The sequence below is a fragment of the Dreissena polymorpha genome, chromosome 2 (genome assembly GCF_020536995.1).
Source record: "Dreissena polymorpha isolate Duluth1 chromosome 2, UMN_Dpol_1.0, whole genome shotgun sequence".
NCBI classification, from domain to species: Eukaryota; Metazoa; Mollusca; class Bivalvia; order Myida; family Dreissenidae; genus Dreissena; species Dreissena polymorpha.
In genome coordinates, this window is record NC_068356.1 from 60057074 (window position 1) to 60063904 (window position 6831).

The 6831-nt window shown below is 32.7% G+C and overlaps 1 long non-coding RNA gene across 1 annotated transcript; it reads left to right on the plus strand.

Moving 5' to 3' along the window:
* Nucleotides 1-1722: 1722 nt before the first annotated feature.
* On the plus strand, nt 1723-3444 carry LOC127867245 (uncharacterized). The gene is made up of 3 exons (XR_008043397.1): nt 1723-1915; nt 2350-2595; nt 3205-3444. It is a non-coding gene; the product is annotated as an uncharacterized LOC127867245 (long non-coding RNA).
* Nucleotides 3445-6831: the final 3387 nt, after the last annotated feature.

Genomic DNA, 6831 nt, shown 5'->3' on the forward strand with positions numbered 1-6831 from the left:
GACCTTTTCATAGTTTTTGGCATGTTTTGAAGTTTGTCATTATTAAATTAATGCTATGTATTGATAAATATAAACATTTGATCTAAAAAGCTCCAGTAAAAAAAAAGAATAAAATTAAAGAAAGAAAAAAAGTAACCCTCAACTTGGCTCGAACCACTGACCCCTGGAGTGAAAGTCTATCGCTTAGACCATTGTGCGCATACAATCAGTGATGTATTTTATACTTTACATAAGCAATCCTCGTAGTATAACAAAATATTACGACAACAACAGAACTCTCCAAATTATTCAATCGTTTCGCGTTGCAACGCTTTATAATTTTCAGGTTCTTAAATCGTCAATGATGCATATAATGGATATTTAATAGCGTGGTAAATGTTCAGTATTACTGTTTCCTCACAAATATAATAACCACAACGATAACTTGCGAATCTGAAACATTTTTTTTTATTTTGTCAATTTTCCAAAACGTGAATAGGCCCTTTTAAGGAGGGTGTCTCATTGTTTTGAAATGACATCTTTCTAAACAAAATCTTGAATAAACCGTTCAACATTCTTGAATCAAGTTATCTTTTTCTTTCAGTTGAAAGACTTCCGAACGGGATTGTTCGTACTGCCTTCATGTATTGACTATTGTATTTACTGAATGAGTGCGCGTGTGTTGTGGTTTATTGAAACTTAATGAATTTATAATTGTGGATTGATCATAATGTTCATACGGAAATAAAGTCATCTGCTTTCATTGTTCCCATTAGAATCAGTGATTGTTTAAGGTTGCCTATGCCTAGCGTCTAATCTAGAAACATATTCGTTCGAGAAAGTTATCTCATAGGCGTCTTATAAATGCGTTTACCTCATCTGGTTTTACTTTTTTTAATGTTCAAATATCTAAACAAATACATTTTGTCACGAAAATGCATTTGAAATTTGTGTTCGTAATCAGTTTATTATTTTTATGTTTTATCAAATTTCAACACAGTATTGGTAAGTTGTTTACATAAAATTCATTCGCGATTCATTCTTCTAATTACACAAAATAAAAAGTAAATATACCATTCATTTATATTAGAAAGACACGTACAACAGCGAACGCGTGATTTTATTTTATTTAGTTCGATCACCATGGATACAATTAGAAAAGCACCAGTCCAAGACAGTCAACGAGGTTGTTTGCAGTTCGTCTCAATTTTATATTGGGACAATTTATTTTTACGAAAGTGAAAGACTAGTAGTGGAAATCTGGAACAATGGAAGTGTTTGTCGCCTTAACCCGGAAAAGCTGCATATACATTTGAGGTGTGGCTGCAGGGGTGTAGCGAGCACATTATGCAATATTACTGTTGACCATTCGAACACAGGCTGCCAGACATGGAGATGTGCGGCCGTGATAGATGGCGTATTGACCTTCAGCAATTTTGTGGACATATGTGATAACGGTATGCATTAATTTTCCTGATTCATATCAGACTTATGTAACACCAGAATATTATCATACGGAAATGTGTATTTTTGTCAGGCGCTTTTATTTTTTGAATTCATCTGTAATCGTAATGCAATTATGTTTCATTATTAGCTAAAATAATTTAACGAACTCTTCAACATTATAATCAGCATTATACTTTTTAGTATACTAAGAATTTTCAGTACCATTCTGCCTTCAATTTTGCAGTAAGCACAAGTACTTCTACCGCAAGGAGTCCTACTACAGCAGATGTATATCAATACATGAACTGTAATTCCACAAACATGGTCAATAGGGTAGTCGAAAAGAATCGTGATCTGTTTGAAATAAAGAAATATTATAGAGATAACATTTCGATGTTGATAGACTCATTTAAAAGCGAAGACGATGGTTCAATAGAGACATGTAAAGTTGAAGAACCAGCGGAGAAAGAATGGGCCATCAGCATTTTATGTAAGAAAATAATGAAAAAAGTGATAGTTACATCTCCATACGGTTAAACGATAGCCACTGTATTCACACGTAAAATCTTTTCAGTCTTGCAAGAAAGTCTTGTTTGTAAGCTGTAACTAATGTGCTTATGTAATACTTATCAGACACATTTTCCTTGTGATAAAATTATGTTAAGTATTTTGTATAAAAAAATGTCCGCAACAAAAATAAAAGAGATTTAAATAGTATGCGCTCACACCAATATTTGTGTTGACCATCATCACGCGGTGTGAAGTAGCGCATGGATATGTCAATTCTGCGCGGAGATAACTGTTATGTCAAGCAAGACCTGATCTGGTATTTTGCACCTATAAAACATTTTTAATAATTCTCGTTAGTTAACATATTGAACTTTAAAAGTAGAGTAGTTTTTCTTATATTTCTTTTACTTATAGATCCGTTTGAAGTATGCGAAACGTCCATCCTTGTTGATAATAAATCATTAAGCGAGACATGTCAATACAGGCATGGTAACCCGAACATCACAGTGAAAGTAGAAACAGTTTCAACATGTCCATTAATAACAACAACGTCCAGATCGGAAATTAATATAACTCTGTGTGAGTTTGTCAGTCAAAATGATTTAGGTGCACGGAAATTTGCTGATTATGCGACTGGTCTTTTCAAAGTGGAAATCCTTTGTAAGTTATACAAGTATAATATAATTGATATACTTATTTAAATAATTATTAAATTAATTATTCATTTATTATTACTTCTTTATTCACATATTTAATTATGTATTTATATTGTCATGCTGTACATCTTTGCACGTTTTGTCCTGTATTTTATGCACTTTTCTCAATAGTTTACAAGCTTGAAACAAAATGCTTACGGAGGGTAATGATATTGTTTGGTAGTGTTTCTGGACTTTATCATATTTCCTAATATCTACACAAAAGACTGTACAAATGGAATAGCATCTTGTGAGAATAATGACTACTCTGTCAGTTTGTTTTTGCAAACCTTATTCATAATGTGTTCACATCTTTAAGAAATAAAAGGAAACGTTAGAAAAAAGTACCCAAACATATGCCCAAGATATGAATCGAAAAGTTTAAACAGTTCAAACATAGTGTGAATTTAAAGGACTATCAAATGAAACAGTACAATTTGCAACTGAGTGTATGTAACGATTTAAAAATCTACATTTATTTTTTATACATTCTGTACTTGAAGAACACACTTTAACAATTATGTTTCTATATCATGTGAGCTCTACAAAAGCAGGAAACATATTCGTTTTTTAGACCCTGCCACAATACTTCAATACGACATTACAATAGAGGAAATACGTTCACATGCGTGGAATCTGACGTCAGATGGTTTACGCTACATACGATTCAATTGTCATGGAAACGGAAACCCACCTCCAATAATGACGTTAATTAAAGAAGAGACAGTTCTATTGAGCCAAAACACTCATTTACAGCATAAAATTCATTTATCTTATAAACAAGAGTCGAACATATATACGTGCATAGCATGGAATGGACTTGGAAGTGATAACAAATCAATCGTTGTTAACCCTCAATCCGTGGGTAAGTGTTATAATTTGTGAATGAAAATTGGTATTGTACTTTGGTAATATTACTAACTGTATTCTATGCATTTGTTTCAACTACTGATAGCAATGTTTATAATGTTATATTTCATTGAGCAAAAAGGTCACATTAAATCACAATAATTATGAATATCATAAAAGTTGAATGTGTCATTGTAATTGTTATCGTCATCATTTGTTATTCTACTACTTATTCTACTATAAGTTTCGGACTCCCGGCGAGAAAACATTGCTACTATAAACAACATGGTTATCTATGTCGTCAGCGGGGTTGTAGCTCTTGCTCTCGTGTGTCTTCTGATTCACCTTCTATTAAGAAGGGTCAGCTGCTATAGACCCTTGCGATGTACAGGTGAGTCAATTTTGTCTAATGTGAAATAATATTTTTTTTTAATAACAGAAGCAATACAATGTGCTAAAATTATAAACTCTTAAAATGACTCCCAACCGGCTTATTGTATTCATAATCCAATAACTTTTTGAATGTACATCAGAATTGTGTATTTTCTAAAAAAAATAAAAATTGCTCATGTTACATTTAACATCGTATAATCATGGCTTGGCTTAGCAAGGTTCGCGTTCCATTTTGTCTTACATTATGTCTAATTTATGTATTTACTGCTCAACGTATCAAAATAACAAAGACGTATACACATTATGAGAATGAAAGTATGCAGACTTCAAACGGTTGTATTTCTTTAGAAATTGGTAGCCTTACAGTGCGTATGGTTGCCAAAGAAACGTCAGAGCAGATCGCTCCCGAAATGCAAACAACAGATGAAGGCATAGCTATAAGGACTGGCAGCGTTCATCTTTACGACAGCATTCCACCATCACCAATTGCAGATATATCATTTAGTGATGTATCAGAAGATATTGATATAGATAGTGGTCTGTATGTTTTTAATTCCGTTTAAATTTTAATTAATGTGAGTATATAAACAATTTACACTCAGTTTATGACATTTGCGTTCTTTAATTTTCAGACCTAGCCGATAACAGAGTGGTACAATTGTAAGTGGATAATTATTAATACTAAATTATTAATTTTTGCTGTATTGTGTATTTTTCTTATTATTTTATTCAATTAGTCATTGAAACTTAATGAAATTTTGCTTTACATGTTTTATGGAATGGGAATCGATGATGTAATATGCATATTTAACTAGTACTAGTATCCAGAACATTATATCAATTATTCATCATTAATAAATTTATATTATTCAAGTGCCGAGACAGGTCGTTACGAAATTCTGGATCGAACTAGGCGAGAGGATATGACAACTTACATCAATTTGCAGATCTAATCGAAACATTCGGGAAAGGATTACACATTAAATCAATTTGTACATAAGCTTGAACAAATATGTTACATAATGTCATATTGATTAAAATGTATTGTTAATATTATTTCGCTTGCTGAATACTTTATGAATCATTCCGATTTTAAAAAATACAAGGACAAAACAAACCCCTACATCATGTAGGGTGCATGGGGTCATAACTACTATTATTTAAGAATATCCGGACCTCGTAATAATAGTTATGACCCCATGCACCCTACATCAAATTAACGTTCTTATGAACTCAACTAATACCTATGTTCAAACATTATTTTGCGTTTTTGTGTCACGTGAACATTGTTGAGAAAACTGTAATCGGACGTTATAGAGGTCCGAGATGTGTTAAAAGATATGTGAATGCAATTGTTTTGTAATACAGTCGCTTGGTTATTTGGAGAAATGATAAATAACGTGTTTGCCATTTTATTAGATATACACAAAGATGTGCACTCGCCGTGACAATTTACTATCGCTACGAAAGTTGAATGACTTACATAAACAACCAAGCTATGTAATATGGATCTTTTACAACCAATATTGCTGCTTCTTCCTGTATTTGCACGATGGTGATCTGAAATATTAACTATATGATGCTATATTCGTAATTTCATTTCATCGTTCCTCAAAAAGTTGTAACCCTGTTGCTCTGGTCTCCTTCCTTCGATTGAGTAATTAAATGGTATATAAATTGAATGCGTTTTAATTACCTTTTATTATTGTTTAAAATTGAGTTGCAATGCTATGAGGTTATATTTTATATACACTCATATGTATCATGAATATTGCTGGGCCAAGTGTGAGGTTGAGCGCTCTAAAACCGGTTTAAACCCCCAGTGCTTTGCATTCACCGTTCCATGGCGGTGACCCAAGCTTTATTCTTCTATGTGTGTTTTGTACTGTTTTGGCAATTGGTCACTTGCCTTAAATAAGGGACCACGAAATTGTAAACAATAAGAATGCAATATTGCTCCAGCAGCTGGGGTTTCACTTCTTTATATTGACTGGTTATTGGGCAAGTGACCGGCTTGAATACATTCGCTGTGTATGTTTTCAACTAATAACATGCGTTAATAAGCTAGTTTGTAACTAATAAACGTAACAGAAAAACGAATCCACATATCGATTAAAAAAAGTATGTATTGTCGAATATATAGATATGGACATGCCTATTTTAATTACGGAATTCATCATTAAACACCATCTGATTGAGAAGTATCGATACTGATAATTATTTCCAGTGAATGGATTTTAAGGAGACAGTTTGCACCTTACGTGAGATGCAGCTGAGTGTGTTTTTAAGTCTGCACAGGATTTGATACAGTTTATATAGGTTACCTACTTTGACCCGTTTTACCTAGTCTCTTGCACAATTAGTATATGTGCGTACTTAAAATTCATATAATAATAAAAACATATGAATTGATGCGAATAGATAGTTTCACAGACATAGAGAGCAGATTTAAACAGTTTAAAATAAATATAGAACTTACAAAGAATGTATATATTTGCGCAAATCTGAGTATTAGCAACTTGGTAATGAATGTCATAATACATTGAAATATAAAAAGGAGGCTAAAATAGAGAGTTTGACGTGGGGCCCATAGGCAGTGAAACGTTTAGGGACCACGCGGTGGTGTATATGTTGTGACTACACATTGATTCTCCACTAAACCTGCAAATAGTACTTAATTCTGTTCCAGGAGTGTAGTGTCCTGTGTTGCTGTTGCAAAACATGTTTTCTTCTTTATATTTCACTAGAGTATCATTATGTACTCAAAGCATATAATAAAAAATCCTATTTATGTCGTTTATCTGAAAATTCAACCATGCAAAGGTGCTGTGAATCCGATTCTGATGCACACATTGCTGTTGGTTTTACACCATTTGCTCAAAAGCATGGGATGAAGAAACCCATTAAAATTAGTAAATGCAGTTTATATGACTAAATAAACGCATTTTATTGTTGGATA